Here is a 15,709-nt window from a genome sequence, read left to right on the forward strand (position 1 = left end):
GGACAGGGAGGCAGGACTTCAGGAGAGGAGTGGGTAGCGGGTCAAGGGAGCAGGTTGAGGGATTTGAGGAACCAATCAGATGGAGTATTTCAAGTGGGGTAACCAGGTTGAACTGGGAGAGGCGGCGCTGGGGAGGAGGAGTCAGGAGGTCAAGGGAGATGGGGGGAGAAATGCTAGCGGTGGAGGTTGGGGGAGATGCTTGTATGTCAGATGGAGCTGAGAAGGAGTGGTTAATGGCGTTAATAATACTAGAATACTATGCTGTTTTAAAAAAGAGAAAGACCAAATTGGGATCACAGTTTTAACTTCAGCAGCGAACCGCTTCAACACGTGTATTTCGGTGTATTCACGGCATTCATTTTTTTATTCTACAGTATTGTTGTTTTATAGTTATTTGTTAATGTAACCCAATTTGTGTTCTTTGAAATTGAAAAGGATATCGCATTGTGTTTGTTACTTTCAGTTGTATATTTCTCAAGTGTAATTTGGCTTGGCTTCTTTTTTATGGACATGCTTTTATTTTTGAAGGAGAGGTAGCGCTGTTGACAGGAAGTTGTTGTTGCTTTGGAAACAATGTGAAGGAGATTAACGGAGAAAAGTAATATCTACACATAAAGAAGAAAGTAAACGATAACATTTATGGTTAAGTGTTAGCACCCCCCGAAGAGGCACAAACTCTTACGTTGATATTGGAGATTTCAATAAATTCAATTTGAAAAAAAAAAACAGGGAAAAAACAAAGAAAACGAATAGCGAAATTGAAACCCGAATAGTACTCCAACGAACGAATATTTGGATATTCGGGTACAGCCCTAGTAATTTGTAGTTCAAACTCATGCATCTCTATGCTGCAAACACATGCCAAGATAAACAACTTGGGCAAGGCTCAGTGTGAGAAAAAGTTTTTAGAGAGTACTTGTCCATGGACAAGTGAGTTTGGCAATTTACTTGTCCGAATACATTTTCACTTGTCCAGAATGGACACAAATTGGGGCCACTGGAATCTTCTTCTTCGCCATCGTATTTCACATTTTCCCACGGTTTTTATGTAAGATTTTACTGCATCACACATAGGGCTGGGTATCGTTTAGATTTTAACGATTCCGGTTCTGCTTTTCGATTCCAGTTATTTTCGGTTCTCGATTCCGGTTCTTTGAGAGGGTAAAAATAAGTCCCATGACAAACTGGGAGAAAAATATATTTATGAAAACATTAAGTCAAATCTTTATTCCTATTTACAAATCAGTTCATACTGTTTAATTTATTACGGTTATTGAATACAATTATATAAACATAATCTCTGCATTGTTTTGTTAGTTCTAAGTGGTGCAGTTTAAGAATGTACAATTGGCCCAGTCTCCTCTGATGTTACACTGCAACCTGCCTGTGAGACAGAGTCCAACCACACAATCTGTGTGTCCAACACATGTCCTGCAACACACATGCTGCAACCTGCCTGTGAGACAGAGTCCAACCACACATGTCCAACACATAGGCCTAATAATAATAATAATACATTATATTTATAGCCTATAGGCCTAGCGCTTTTCTAAAACTCAAAGACGCTTACACATGTCCTGCAATACACATGCTGCAGCTGCCCAGCTGCTCACTGTTTGTAAAAGTAAATAGATAGTATTTTAATTTCAATAATTTATATACCCTGCTTCATAAACAATACTGACATCCCTGTGCTCCTCCGAGTATGGGGGTCCGGGGATATGATTACAGCGCGAGGACACAGGGAGGCTGCTTCACTTCATAAAGGAAATGGCGGTCAATATTAACAACAAAGGAGCTAAAAGTCCTAATAACCTTCATTACGAGTTAGAGAAAGAACATAAGAAAGTTTGACAAAGATGAGGCTGTTAAACGGGCAGTGAATCCGCTGTGTGTAGAAAGAGAGAGAGAGAGAGAGAGAGAGAGAGAGAGAGAGAGAGAGACGCTGAGCTGCACCATGCAGCGATCAGCTGATCCGGAGCAGAGAGAGGGAGCTGCGGTCCGCGGGGCTCGGCTTCGCCTCCTGTCCTCACAACTCTTATCAATCCCGGGAACGGACAATTGTTATTTGTTCCTACTCGGAACCGAGTTTTGCTTCCCAACCCTGCCACTGTGCTACACTTCCCGCCCCGCCCTCGTCTAACTGTACAGAAAGCGGCGAGATGCATTTCATTAGGAATCGACAAACAGAACCGAAACTAACATTTCTAAACGAACAATGGTGGACACGTCCAATTTGCAAATGAGTTCTGCCTTTTGTAAACTGAATCTATCAATAATATAACAATAAATCCGGGCGAAAAACGTCACTTGTCCGCCGGACAAGTCAATTGAAAGATCTACTTGTCCGATATTGTAAATAACACGTCCCGGACGGTGGGACGTGTACTTTTTCGCACACTGAGGCTGAATTAAAATGCTTCCTGACTGATATGAGCAGGCCAGTGGTATGTTTTCATGGCTACAGTCTGCTAAAACCTTAGGTCTGTATGGAACAGCAAAGCAGGAAACTCCAGATACTACAGCAATGCAAGTTCAATGTGTCTATCAGTCTAATAATATCACAACTGAAGGTACTTTTACTCAACAATTATTTGAATAAGATCACCTAGTTTCTATCTTTACGCCCCATTGACAGATGTGTCACACAGCTGAATGACTCAAGTCCGGTTTTTACAACAAACACCATAAAGAGTAAAATACACAGTGTGATCAGGATCCAATGCTGAAAAAAGAAATCCTAACTAGTCATTACACTTCCTCTGCCACTGAATGAAGGATCAACATGTTCTCCAGGCAAACCACCGGTTTTAGGGCTTTGCGTATCTATCTGAAGTACCACTCTGCAGCCGACTGTCCTTGTGCAACCCAAACATTTGCTCCGTCTAACCCAAACGAATCTGACACACCCTGTAAGCTGCCGCTCACAGTTCTGTCAAACAGTTTATCTTCTTTCAATGCTGCCCTGGGCTTCAACTTTGTAGCCGACACATAATTGCTCACTTGGGAATGCAGAAGTCAACAAGGTTTTACAGCAATAACTGACACTGTGATCAAAAAGCTAGAGAGCAAATGTACAGTAAAAACCGGCATAAAACAGATCTACTTCACACTTTGAGAGACATGGTCCAATTCTCTCTTCTGCTCAAAAAGTGAGTTAAAAATGAACCGGCATTTATGTCAGATTTTGAAAGTAGACTGACGCATTAGAGAAAACCGGTTCATAGATAAACACTTGGGAAATGACATGTGAATAAAGCATGCAAACCACTTGATTAACTAAGTACAAATTGATAGCTAGCCACCTTAACCCAGCGAATACATTATTAAGACAATAAAGAGTGTGCCCGCAGGCGAGGGCTCAGCTTACCTTTCACCTGAGCCGCAGGAGGCACCGCATCCAGAAGCCTTTGTGGGAGCAGCTCGTCTCACCTGCAGAAAAACAAAAAATAAGAATAAGGTTTCACTTTAACCCACACGGTAAAAACACACCGACTGCTTGACTCCCGGTGTCTCTCCTTCCCATGCCCCTCCTGGTCACACCAGTGTGTTAAGGAGGGTGGAGCTCCACCCAACCCATTCTCACTCCTAAGGGAGCCGCTAACGTCTCTCTGGGCCAAACGTCTGTTTACCACATGCACACAAACCACGCTCAAACATATGGTTACTGACAGTCTCCAGCTAACATATATTTAGCACTGAGGAACTACTTGACAATCTATCATCGAATTCAACAAGGTAATTGAAAGTGAAAGTATAACCGATCACTGCAGCAAGAAGAACTGTCCATTTTTTTTCATGTTAAGAAAAAGGATTCTGTTCAGTTTGTGTTTACTAAGTCAACAGAAATATGAAGGAGTACTACTCAAAACACAAAACAAATACACACCCTAATAGGATGTGAATCCAGGAATACTGAAGGAATCTCACAGTATTTTAAATACACCAACAATTTTAATCTTAAAATTGACTGACTCTAAATGCTTCTACTTCAAATACAGTATATTGTTAATTGTTTACCGATACAAATGCTGTTTTCAAAACCCAATTTGTTTTTTTCTTATTGTATTCCCTTAAAATGCTTTTAAATCCTGCCCGTGCATAGAACAATGCATTCTCCAACAGCTGGGATGTGCGATAAGCCACATATCTGAAAACCAAATCAAAACAACAAGCAGCAAAAGAACACACACATATATTAGTAAACTACTGAAATTAATATGAATCCTTGTAAAAAAAATCACATCCACAATTGCAATATAATGGTAACTACAAGCGGTTTGTCTCTATGACATTTAAACAATATTTGCAAAAGCATCCTATAACATGAATATTTGTGATGGATTGTTGCCATTTCACAGGTAGAAGAACTTCACTAAAACATCCCTAATACTTACCAAGGTTTTCAGTATCAGTATAATGCAAAGCCATGGATCTCTGCCTATGACACCACAGTTAATGATCTAACGGAAAACCAACATCTGTAAAATGGGTTGGGCAGCTGAGACACAATCTTTGCCTTTAAATCCCAAACGCTGAGCAAACGAGGAAGCCATAACACTTGAGTACGTCTAACCTAAATAAGAAGTGAACTGAGAGAGAATCCCTGAGCTGACAGCGCTTAAGGGGCAAAGACAAAGAGGGGAGGCATTGAGAGAAGATGTAAGCAAAACACAGACAGCAAGTGAAGGGAAACAGAAAGACTTGGTGGAGAGGGAAGGAAGAACCATGACTTCCTCATATTAACTAAAACAGCATTTTTATCTATTTTATTTATTTACCCATTTAGTCCCACACAAAAGAAGCATTTGTATGAAATGCATGGCATATGATACAAGAACATTTATGACATGAACAAAGATTCAAAAGTAACTGAAAGCACTGACCCAGAAAGTGACATGGTTTGAATGGAAGGATTCCAAAACTACTTTCTAATACACACTCCCAGCTGTCCTACATACATTTCCTCACTCTGACCAGGCTTTTAGGTCTGTTCTTAGGACCGATTCACACTGCAATAAAACATGCCATGTAAAATTGCAAGAGTAGGAGATTGCCTTTATCCCTTTCCATTCATTCCCGTCTACCTCTGTTATGCTGTCCAACAATAAACCAATTACCCATAAAAACCGCATTTAAAACCCTGGTGTGAGATTGCCACAGTCTCCTACTACCAATTTCTACTTGTAGCTTTAACGAGTCGAATGAAATACAGCTTGGGAGCTATTAGCCACCCAAGCCCTGATATTGAAAACTATATGGTTATTGATGGTTGAAACACTGCCTCATGCATATTGTATAACTCAAACATGCAAGTAAGTAACATTTGCATCTGAGCACTGAGAGCTAAGAGCGCTAACTTTCCCAGCAAGAGAGCCAAGACTAGACTCATAGGAGTGGACAAGGCCAGGTCCTGCCCACTGATTTATGGTTATATCTCTGGCTCCATTAAGGGAAACAATAGGAAAGGTGTGAATAATTACATGACTAGTGTCTAGATCCAGAGAAAAACTGATCAGTGATAACAACAGCCTGATAGTCTAATATTAGATTTTATTTCGATCTATTTAACACCACATTGCAGGCAAATCACTGATAATATCAAAACACTTTAAAGCAGGTTGTAGGCAGGTAACACAGAGCTATGCAATGAAGGGAGATCAAAAGCAAAATATAGGTCAGTGTGTGTTTAGAGGCTAGATGTCCTTCATGTGCTTCTGGATCTCAATGTTTAATCAATTTGTTATCAAAAGGGAAAATAGAGGCTGATGGGTGCCACTGGTTATAAAAGGGTTTATTGTTTGACCAGTGAAAACACCGGACAAACAGACCATAAGCTTTATCATCCTCACTGCAAAAAGGCTGGATATTCAGAAGACTGAGACTCGGGTACAGAAAGTAAGCACTCACTGCTCATAATGATAGCAGATTAGATTTGACAGGAATGACACAAGGTCAAAGGGTACTTAATATTAAGTAAACTGAAAAGCTTTACAACATGCTGTAACCTCTTACTCTGGGGCGTATTGTCTGTGCCATTAAGTTTAAGTATGGGTTGGCGCAATAAAAGTAAGCAACATGGGACTAATATTCAACAATCTAACATGGGGCTCATGTCCCAATGCTTTTTTTACGCATGACCGTTCCCTTGATAATGACAAGGATACAGAATAGACTAAACATATTAAAAGATACGGTTTATCCTATATAGGCCATACAGATTGCACCCTAGAAAGAAAAAGAACAAACGTTGTGATGCAAGGTACACAAACAGAGCTGTAGAGCAGTGTATTTAACTAAATGATATCTTCCTGGGCATAGTCTATAAAACTGGTAAAACTGACTGTTTTGGAAATGTATCTGAACGTTTACTTCACTGCACTGTTTTACACTACTTTCATTAAAAAAAAGAAAAGATTAACGGTCTAAGTGTTTACCAACTATTAAAGAAATGCTCTAAATATAAGCAGTAAGCGACACAATTTTTCCACTTGATTTAGAGCCCAACATTCTGCATATGAATTACCTAAATATTCAACATGAATGTCAATTTATCTTCATGAGCAACCTGTGGCTGTGGGCCACTGGGTCTTTAAATTAGGCTCTGATAACAAGGTTGTTTAGTGAATGATTCAGACCTTAAGTACAACTGAAAGCGCTCTGTAAGAGTTGTAGTCATCAATGGGAGAACAGGGGTGTTTTAATGCAGACTGTATAACAGGAGACATGGTATGAAAGGTATGACATTGTTCTCCTCAGCCTCGAATAAGCTCTACGGACGTCAAGATTTTCCAAATCCACAATCTAATTTGACTTTGTATTTAGGAAGGTAACAATTACGTCTGATTTAAATATTTTTCTAGCATTGATGCCATTGTTTGAGTCTGGATAAGATAACATCAACAGATCATTGGCTGTATGGCCTGAAAACTGTCATTTACATCAAACTGATTTATCCAACATGTGTTTTTGGGAACTTACCACATTATTGCAACATTGTCAAAATGACATCAATAGCTTGGGTTTACAAGGAGAAAGCCATCAGATTCTGAACTGTAGTTCAACTACACGTTTGTTGTTTACAAAAGCAGAAGGCTTTTACAGTATGATTGTTTCTATGGCATCTCCAAGTCTGGCAGTAGCCGTGGTATCTCCCATAGTGATGCCAAGCCTCATGTTCTGGTAAGCTTCCCTGTTTTGTTTTTTTATATCTGGTATAAATGCTGCAGGTAAAAATTAAATAGTGGCCAAATGCTGCATCATCAACATATATGTATTGTGGATTAAAGCAATATGACATTAAAACAAAAAAAATACCCTTCCATACCAGAAGTTAGATGAGATGATGAATATCAATGTCACCCCTGTGCATCACTACAGAGATCAGAGCAAGATGTATGTACCCAAACACAATATAACAGTTGGGGGGGATGGGGGTGCATTGGGAAATGCAAGAAGCTGGGAGTCATGAGGACTAAAGTGAGGCAGTACAGAGAAGCAATTCCTGCAACAGTGGTTGCACTTGCACTTGTATATGTCTCAAGTGTAATTTGGCTTGGCTTCCTTTTTGTATGGACATGCTTTTATTTTGAAGGAGAGTTAGCGCTGTTGACAGGAAGTTGTTGTTGCTATGGAAACAACGTGACGGAGATTAACGGGGAAAAAGTTATATCTACATAAAGACGGAGAAAGTAAACGATAACGTTTATGGTTAAGTGTTAGCACCCCCCGAAGAGGCACAAGCTCTTACCTTAATATTGGAGTTTTCAATCAATTCAATTTGGCCAAATAAAAATAAAAATATCCCAATACCGAAATTGAAACCCGAATAGTACTCCAACGAACGAATATTCGGGCACAGCCCTAGTTTCTATGGTCATTTTCTGGTTTATTTCCTGTGTGCAACCTAGTCACTGTTGGAGGCCATTGTAGCATTGTCGTCTGTTCATGGCCGCTATCAGATGAAACACCTTTTTACAGCCAAAAGTTCATATACAAAGATAGTTGAATACCCAAAAGATATATTTCGGGCAAAGTATCACTTTAAGAGTGAAGTCAGGTGATTTTCCCATGACATGGAAGCCATCCTTGGTCTGAAACCTGAGGTCTCCTTAAAAGGTTAAGGCGATGCGTGATTACTTGGCAAAGAAAACTACGACTGAGTGTCACAAGTATCCTTTTAGTGTAATCTAACACAGTATTACTTTCTCCCCTCACCTGACTACTCTATTAGGAACACCAAGACTGCACACACACTACTGCTTAAAAAATACAATGCTTTTCTATTTATATTCTGAAGCAACAAAGTTGTGACATTACAATGATAGCTATTGAACAACTTGTCTTTAGTCAAATAATTGCCATAACGTGAGAAAATCACCAGGCAGAAAAAAAAATGGAGTCAGCACAGAGCACCATGATGACCAAAGAGGTCTTAACAGGCCGACAGTAAACCCATGACATAATAAGGATCTCTCAGCATCAACTCTTACGTAATAAAACATTTTTAATAAAATTATGTCAAAAACCTAAAACAACCCTGCTGTAGACTCAACACAGACACTGCGGCTTATCTCTTGAAACTGCAGATTATCAGCGTTTGACATGAGGTGTCCACACTGCCAATCATTTTCAGAGACTGGCAAAGTCCCTTAGCAAGGCTTGCTACTCAGAATAAAACCAAAACATATTGTGATAGGACAATTGTGCTTTTTCCCTCTTTGTATTTTAAGGTCATTTGAAAAATTGAACATCAAAAATACTCATAAATCAGAATAGCACTGACAACCATCAGTCGGAATACTCTCCTATCATCCAACGACACAATAATATATCTATTCTGCCTTTTTCGCCAAATCTAAACCCCCACATCTGCTCACTAAAGCTCTTTTTTGGATCATGTGACTTGGTATTACACAATTGAATTTATATTTTTGCACATTTGGGAGGTTTTGCAACTGTGCCAACAATGTTTCACAAAGTAAGAAGACTTGGTCCAGAGTAAAGCTGGCAGAATTTACACTAGCAGAATCTCCATATACATTAAGCCAGAGATGATTGAGAGGTGGATATCGATTTCAGGGGAGCTAGCTAGCATGAGAGCACCCAGGCTGCCAGTGCCTCAGTGAAAATCAGTGGATCTATGGTGTTAAACCTGCTATAAATACACACAACAGCTACCCAGCAGCCCAGGAACAAACGTCAAGTGGTCAGGAGGTCATTTTCAAAACCTATATATATATATATATATATATATATATATATATATATATAGGAACATACTTTTGCACAGATATTGTAGGACAAAATGAGATAAATAATCTATATTTAGTATAAGTTTAGCACAAGTTGTCACAAGTGACCTAAATTGAACTAGTGTTACAGAGAGAACAAGTAGGAGACAATACCGACCCTTGCCACAGAACCATGTCAGATTCTGTTAAAAAAACTGGTTATCATTCACCAGTTATTATTATAATTGTGCAAATAAGAGTACCAGCACCGTGCAGTCATGAACTTCTGGTCATTAAAACATCCTGTTTTATGTTGTATAATAAAATATTGCTTCATCAATTGGAAAGCTTGTCCTCCAGATTAATGTGGTACTAACACAAAAGAAAAATGTCTACAGGCATTACAGGGTGTTACAATAGTGGTGTCATCATAAAGAACAGCTAATATTATAGCAGCAAAATTGAGGACTTACTCAACGTGAGGTAATGTGGCTATTGTAGTGTGATAAATAGTGCCTCCTCTTAGAAAAAGAAAGCATGCAGTGTTCAGTATGTCACTTTGTGTTGATGTGCTCTCTTGTTTAATTTAAGGATGCCGCTATATGATAACATTGAAAATATCAGCACTATCATATTTGGTTCACAGAGATGAGGTTTCTCTGGGGAGAAGTGACATTCTGTGGGAAAGGGACCTGTTTTTAGATATAAAAGGCCAACTTACAGCTGTAAAGTTACTTAGGACAAAAAAAACTCTTCAAGACCATGGGAGAAGAAGAGAATCTTGGCACAATAGAGGCTGCTAAAAGTGCATTTGCTCCCTGGAGGCAGAGAGACAGGTTCAATACGGAGCAGTATTAGCCTAGATTCCACCACTAGGTGTTGGGGAAAGCTTTTATATCTCAGGGGAACTGGAACTGTGCTGAGACATTTATCAAATCCTGGAGTAGGACAATTCCATTGTAAAGAAAAGTCAGGTGCAAAATCCATAGTTTATAGGGCTCAGTATCTTTTGGAAATTACTAGGAAGAATTTCAAACCAACATACTCACAACCAAGACTGCCATTTAAAGTGTGACACTCTTTGACAATATTACCTGCCTTTAGAGTTTTTCACTATTCTGTTTCTTGTTCTGATGTTTTGTTATTTATAATTCAGGCAAAAGCTTCATTACTCCAATTGAATATGCAGTGTTTCCCCTACCATTGTCTTGGCGGGGCGCTGCGCCCTGCCAACGGAGCCCCGCGCCCTGCCTGAAATTCAAGGTGTTTTTATTTTGTTTTTTATTTAAAAAAAATATATATATATATATATAGCACCAAATTTCAACTGAAGTCATCTATCTACGGTCACTTTTCCCATTGAACATGTGCTCTTTTATTAAATAAACTAAACGCCATGTTATTTATCCAATGTGTTCATGTTTCAGTGTACACTGCTTTGCGTATTCACATTCTCCCTCCGCTCTGTTTCTGAAGGGCGGGGCTCACACACACACACGAATGCACACACTCGCGCTCACAATCAGAGACAAGAGCGGAGGAAAGGAGGAGAACAACAAAGTGTAAAAAAGTCAAACAAATCTGCTTTATTGGCACGAGCTCTGCTGTCTGCCCGTTTGTGTGTCCCCCAAGTTTCAAATTCGTTTATTATTATTTTTTAACCGCAAGCCGTTATCGTCACGGGAGAAGGACACACAGCCTGCCCAGGTGGACGCGCGCGAACGCGACAACGAACGTAGCGTGCGCATTCTAAAAATAGCTCACAGATGGAGCAGGTAACCCGGTTTTGAACTACAGTATTGAGATGTGAGTTGGTTTATTCAGTAAATTAGCTCAGGATAATTGGATGTTCTGTCTACACCTGTTGATGTGAGGCTAATGCAGGACTTGCTAGCTTGATGCTACCGGCATTTAGCGGCAGTGACTCAACAAATTGCCACTTAAAATGTATCGTCAGCAATGTATGACAAGTAGACTGCTTGTTTAATGTTACACTAACACCAATAGCTCAATATGATCATAACACGATTGCTTTCATATCAGAGATCAGATGAGGTGGAGCTGCCTCCAGCAATAGAGGATGAGGCAGAGAGAAGCAGCAGCAGCACAGGGTTGCAGCAGGTATGTTATATGCTGTAGTCAGGTGATTTAAATGTATCAATGAAAGGAAGAAGTGTAGACAACATGATAAGAAGGGAATACAGTTTAAATTAAAGTAATACAGTATAGTGTAACACTGTACTGTATTACTTTTTAATGTCCAAATACATTTGTTACTGTACGATATCGATAACAATAATTCACAGCTCCTCTCTGCTCCAGAGGATAACAAAAATGTGGGCGCCCCGACATTTGTTTTCGAGCAGCACCCTGCCAAGGCAGTAAACCTAGGGGAAACACTGATATGTATCAGATGCTTCATCTCTTTGCTGTCAACATGAATGCATAGCTATGGAACTGCATGTCAGTGGTGAGACACACCAAGCATACGGTTGAATATTGATGAGGCTGCAGAATTCACAAGATGACATGACAAGAACAGTCATCGTAAACACTTAAGCATATTAAAACTGTATGTGAGGTAAATAGATAAACAGTGAAGCTCCAACATGTAGAATGACTAGGAAGCCCAATAAAATAAGAACAACTAATGCAAGCAACTGCTGTGTTTTAGGAAAGGGGAGGGGTCTATTTGTGTGAAATCCTTTTACTGGCAACTTGTTGCATTTTGGTAGTTGACTGGTTTAAAAAAACTGAACCAAGTAACATTAAAAAAAGTACATATTGATCCTGGCCAGTAAGGTCGCCTTTTATCAAATGTCTTTGTTTCCCCTCTTCACTTCCTGTTTCTCTACTATCTTATGCTAAATAATAATAAAGAGAGAGAAGAAATATCCAATTAGTCACTTAAACAATTTCGATTGAACAATCCTTACAGAGTTCAATTGAAATTCTAAAGAAGGATTATGAATATTTGAGATTTTGTTCCTGTATTCTTGAAGTGGATATTAAAGTTTAAAATGGAAATGAGAGTGGAGAGAGGTGGAATGACATGTTAAGGTCCCCAGCCGAACTCAAACCAGGGACACTGCACTCAGCGTCTAAAACCCCTTCACCACCAGGACACCCTTCAATAGCTTCTCCTTCGGAGTGAGATTGACAGTACATGTTTTTTTTCACAGCAGATCATGGAGTGGGGACATCTGTTGCTGTGTCTTCTTGCTAGAAAAATAAGTGATAGAAAAAAGGACTTGCCTCCCACAGAAAGAGCTCAAAGAGCTTCCCATTCTCACCACCCTTTTCTCTTCCCTGCATTCGCTGCTACTCTCTCCCCATTTGTCATTCACAGCAGAGCAAAGCCACAGTTATAGCGGATAGGTTTAGGGACCAACACCATTAACTGTCCCTACCTGATTAGTGCAAGGTAGACTCTAACATGGTACGACTAGACTTTTGGATCAGCACAGAAAACCCCTCTTCATTATAAAAGCTAAGTAGTAGAATAGACATTGATTTGCTTGGTTATTGAGGATTAAAACTGGATCTAATAAGGGGTATTATACATGGAGTATTTAAAGCAACACAAACTTGATGAAACCATGTATGCAAATAGGAATAGTCTGTTATCGATCTCATGACCTATTTCAAGTTGACACGCATTATTAATGACCTTCAAATGCCTGATATGTTCCCATCTTTGCTATTGACACCACTTTCAGTCATTCAATATCAGATCAATGTTTGCCCAGTGCCAGTCTAACAGAAAATCCTAACAGAAAATCGTAATACTGGATACCAAGCTTCATTGTTCAGTACAGCCCACTCTGGAAGATGGTGTCAACTGAAAGAACAGACGAATCACAAAAACCCAGAGACAACAAAGCAACGACTCTGCAGAGTTTTGACAAACATAAAAAGCGGGGAACAAGAAGCAGTCTGTTTAACTGTCTTTTCAAACTCAGTTGCAATTTTCAAAATATCACCTGACGTTTCACTTCTAGCACTATGGTAATCATTTCCCCTTGTGCTTGGATAGCGTTACCTTCAACTTGTTTTTCTCCAGCGTTTTGAGTGACACATTCCACTAACCCTTTTAACTATTAACTAAAGTGGACTGATGTGCTATTCTCATCTTAAGCACAGTCTTACTCAAAATAATACAACAAGATTAAGATGATGAGCACTTCCGTCACTGTCCGTCCTGGGAATAGACAGAGATGGATGAGGCGATGTAGCACTGGTAAATTGACACATTTAGTCATTATCTCATCTTATCAGGATCAAATAGTATCGCCCCACCCATACTGGATTATTAAACTTAACAGTCATGTGAGCATTTCAGAGTGAGAATCTGATGACATCTTGGTTACTTGTTTTTTTTCTTTCATAAACATAAAATATAAAAACACATTTATTTTAAAGTATTATTATTTATGACTTAGCTTTGTGCTAAGTGAGCAGGACATTTGGTAATATTCGTCATATTTGATGATATTACAAAGTCTGCCACAATACAAATTCCATCAGATTCGATTTTAGGGGCCTTCGATTGATAGAACATATAACACTATATCAGTACCATTTTTATCAACTAAAATAGGATTTGAAGGAAGGAAGGAAGTGTGCTTGATAGGAAATGGTTACAGAGACTGCAATGGGAATTTCAAAATAAAAAGGTGCATCCTAAAGATGATATGTATTGATATTTTCAATTTCCATCGATAGTATTATATTGTTCATCATTAAATCCATATATCGATCTAGACATAGTATAATCAAACCTTTGTTCAAGTCAGATTCATAATATAAAGGCTGTAATAGCTTAAATGTGTATAATCTATCACAAAAAGTCAATATAGACTCATGTATTAAATATGAATTTGGGAAGAACAGTCATAAATGGGCTGGTAGTGAACACGTCAAAGGGTACAGCTTTGGCATCCCATCAGAAACATTACATTTGAATATTTGCTAAAGATTTCCTTGGCTGCAGTGCACATACCGGCATTTTACATTTAAATGTCTACCAGCCTCACAACCCTCTGATTTGAATCCTGTGCACACTGCATTATGTTTCAGCGCTACATGCTGCATGCTACACGTCGCGCCCTGCATGACATCACGAAGATGTACTGAGTGTTCCTTTGAGTAATGGAGGTTGTTTGGAAGTAGCATTCATCCTAAGGGTTATTCCTCCGGTGGTTTCCCTGCCACATGCCGTCTAATACAGGGTCACGTTATCCATTTTCGATTGGTTTCATTTACCAATTCAGTTCACCGTTACTTGAAGCAGCAGTAAGGTAAAACGATTACATAGAAGGAAATAATACAGATGTTCTTGCCCTTGTTCGTCACCCTACACCTGGGCTAGGTTCATGGTTGCCATGTAAACAAGTGACAGCCAAAATGCAGCCGCATGGGGCACGGTGTGCTAATGGAGTGGTGATGAGGGTTTACTTTATGCAGCCAGCTAGCATGTAACGTTAGCCCCCTACCCCGCCAGCCGGACACAACACAGACCCCGATAACGTTACTACCAACACTGACCAAATTCCTCAAAAATGTCGACGTAATGAACCTCAAAACCACCGTCCGGAAGAAGCAAATCCTCCTTATTCTTCCAGTTCATGCTACCAGAGCTCCGCTAGCTAGCGCAAGTTAGCACATAAAACATACGTTAAATAATACAAGTACCGTGCGCTAAAAATAGCAAGTTATCTTTCTCGACGCGTCGGTGTGCTGTAGGAATATAGCAGCTAAATGTTAAACTTACTCTGTGTCGACCAGCGAGGCGATCATACAGTTGTTTCCGAGCTTCCTTCCCAAACCAGCGTCATAGCACGGGACTGTGTGAGATAGCCGGGTTGAGGGGAACAGCAGGCGGGCTGTGGCGGACGGTAGGAGTCGGCTGGAGGAGAAGTTTCAACATGGAGAGTGTGGAGTGGACTGGATCCTCCTGCTGCGGTTCATCTGGCTGCTGCTGCTGCCGCTGCTGCTCAGGCAGCCCTGGCGACACCTGTGGCCGCAGCGGCGCACAACACCTGCTGCACGGTGCTGTAGATATCAACCATGTTGGCTACTCTATGGCGTTATGTGACCTGCAAGAGCATAATTTCCATACATTTTCAGTATCCCATATGAAGTATTAAAGCCCCTTTGTTGAGATTTTGTATAGCATTGCAACGTGTCAAGATTATAGTTTATGAGGTTCATTTAAATAGAGCCCCTAACCTCATTTTGTCCAGTGTATTTAACAATGGTACAAGTATTGAGATTGGTGTCTTCATTAAATGTAGCAAGAACAATATAAATATACTAGTCTACATTACAAGTAAAAATGATTGAAATTAAGTATTATTAAGTATTATCAGCAAAATGTCTTCTCTTTCTTTTCTTCTTATTCCTAAGGTAAAGTATTAACATTTTACATACCCATTAGGCAGCACACTGCCAGTATTGTAATGTTATATGATTAT

General features: G+C 39.6%; 1 protein-coding gene across 3 annotated transcripts in view; it reads right to left on the bottom strand.

Annotated features, from left to right (window-relative positions):
* The window catches only part of osbpl5 (oxysterol binding protein-like 5), a 47,837-nt gene extending 32,563 nt beyond the window's left edge, over positions 1-15,274 (bottom strand). The window contains exons 1-2 of one of the 3 annotated variants that reach the window (XM_079679976.1): positions 15,007-15,268; positions 3,371-3,432 (exon numbers count right to left, since the gene is read on the bottom strand). The gene's annotated coding sequence lies outside the window, so the exon portion shown is untranslated. Of the gene's footprint in view, positions 1-3,370; positions 3,433-15,006 lie in introns of all 3 variants that reach the window. The other 2 variants (XM_079679977.1, XM_079679978.1) reach the window with 2 other exon arrangements.
* Between the last annotated feature and the right edge of the window lie 435 nt (positions 15,275-15,709).

The sequence above is a fragment of the Notothenia rossii genome (assembly GCF_949606895.1).
Source record: "Notothenia rossii genome assembly, chromosome: 5".
NCBI classification, from domain to species: domain Eukaryota; kingdom Metazoa; phylum Chordata; class Actinopteri; order Perciformes; family Nototheniidae; genus Notothenia; species Notothenia rossii.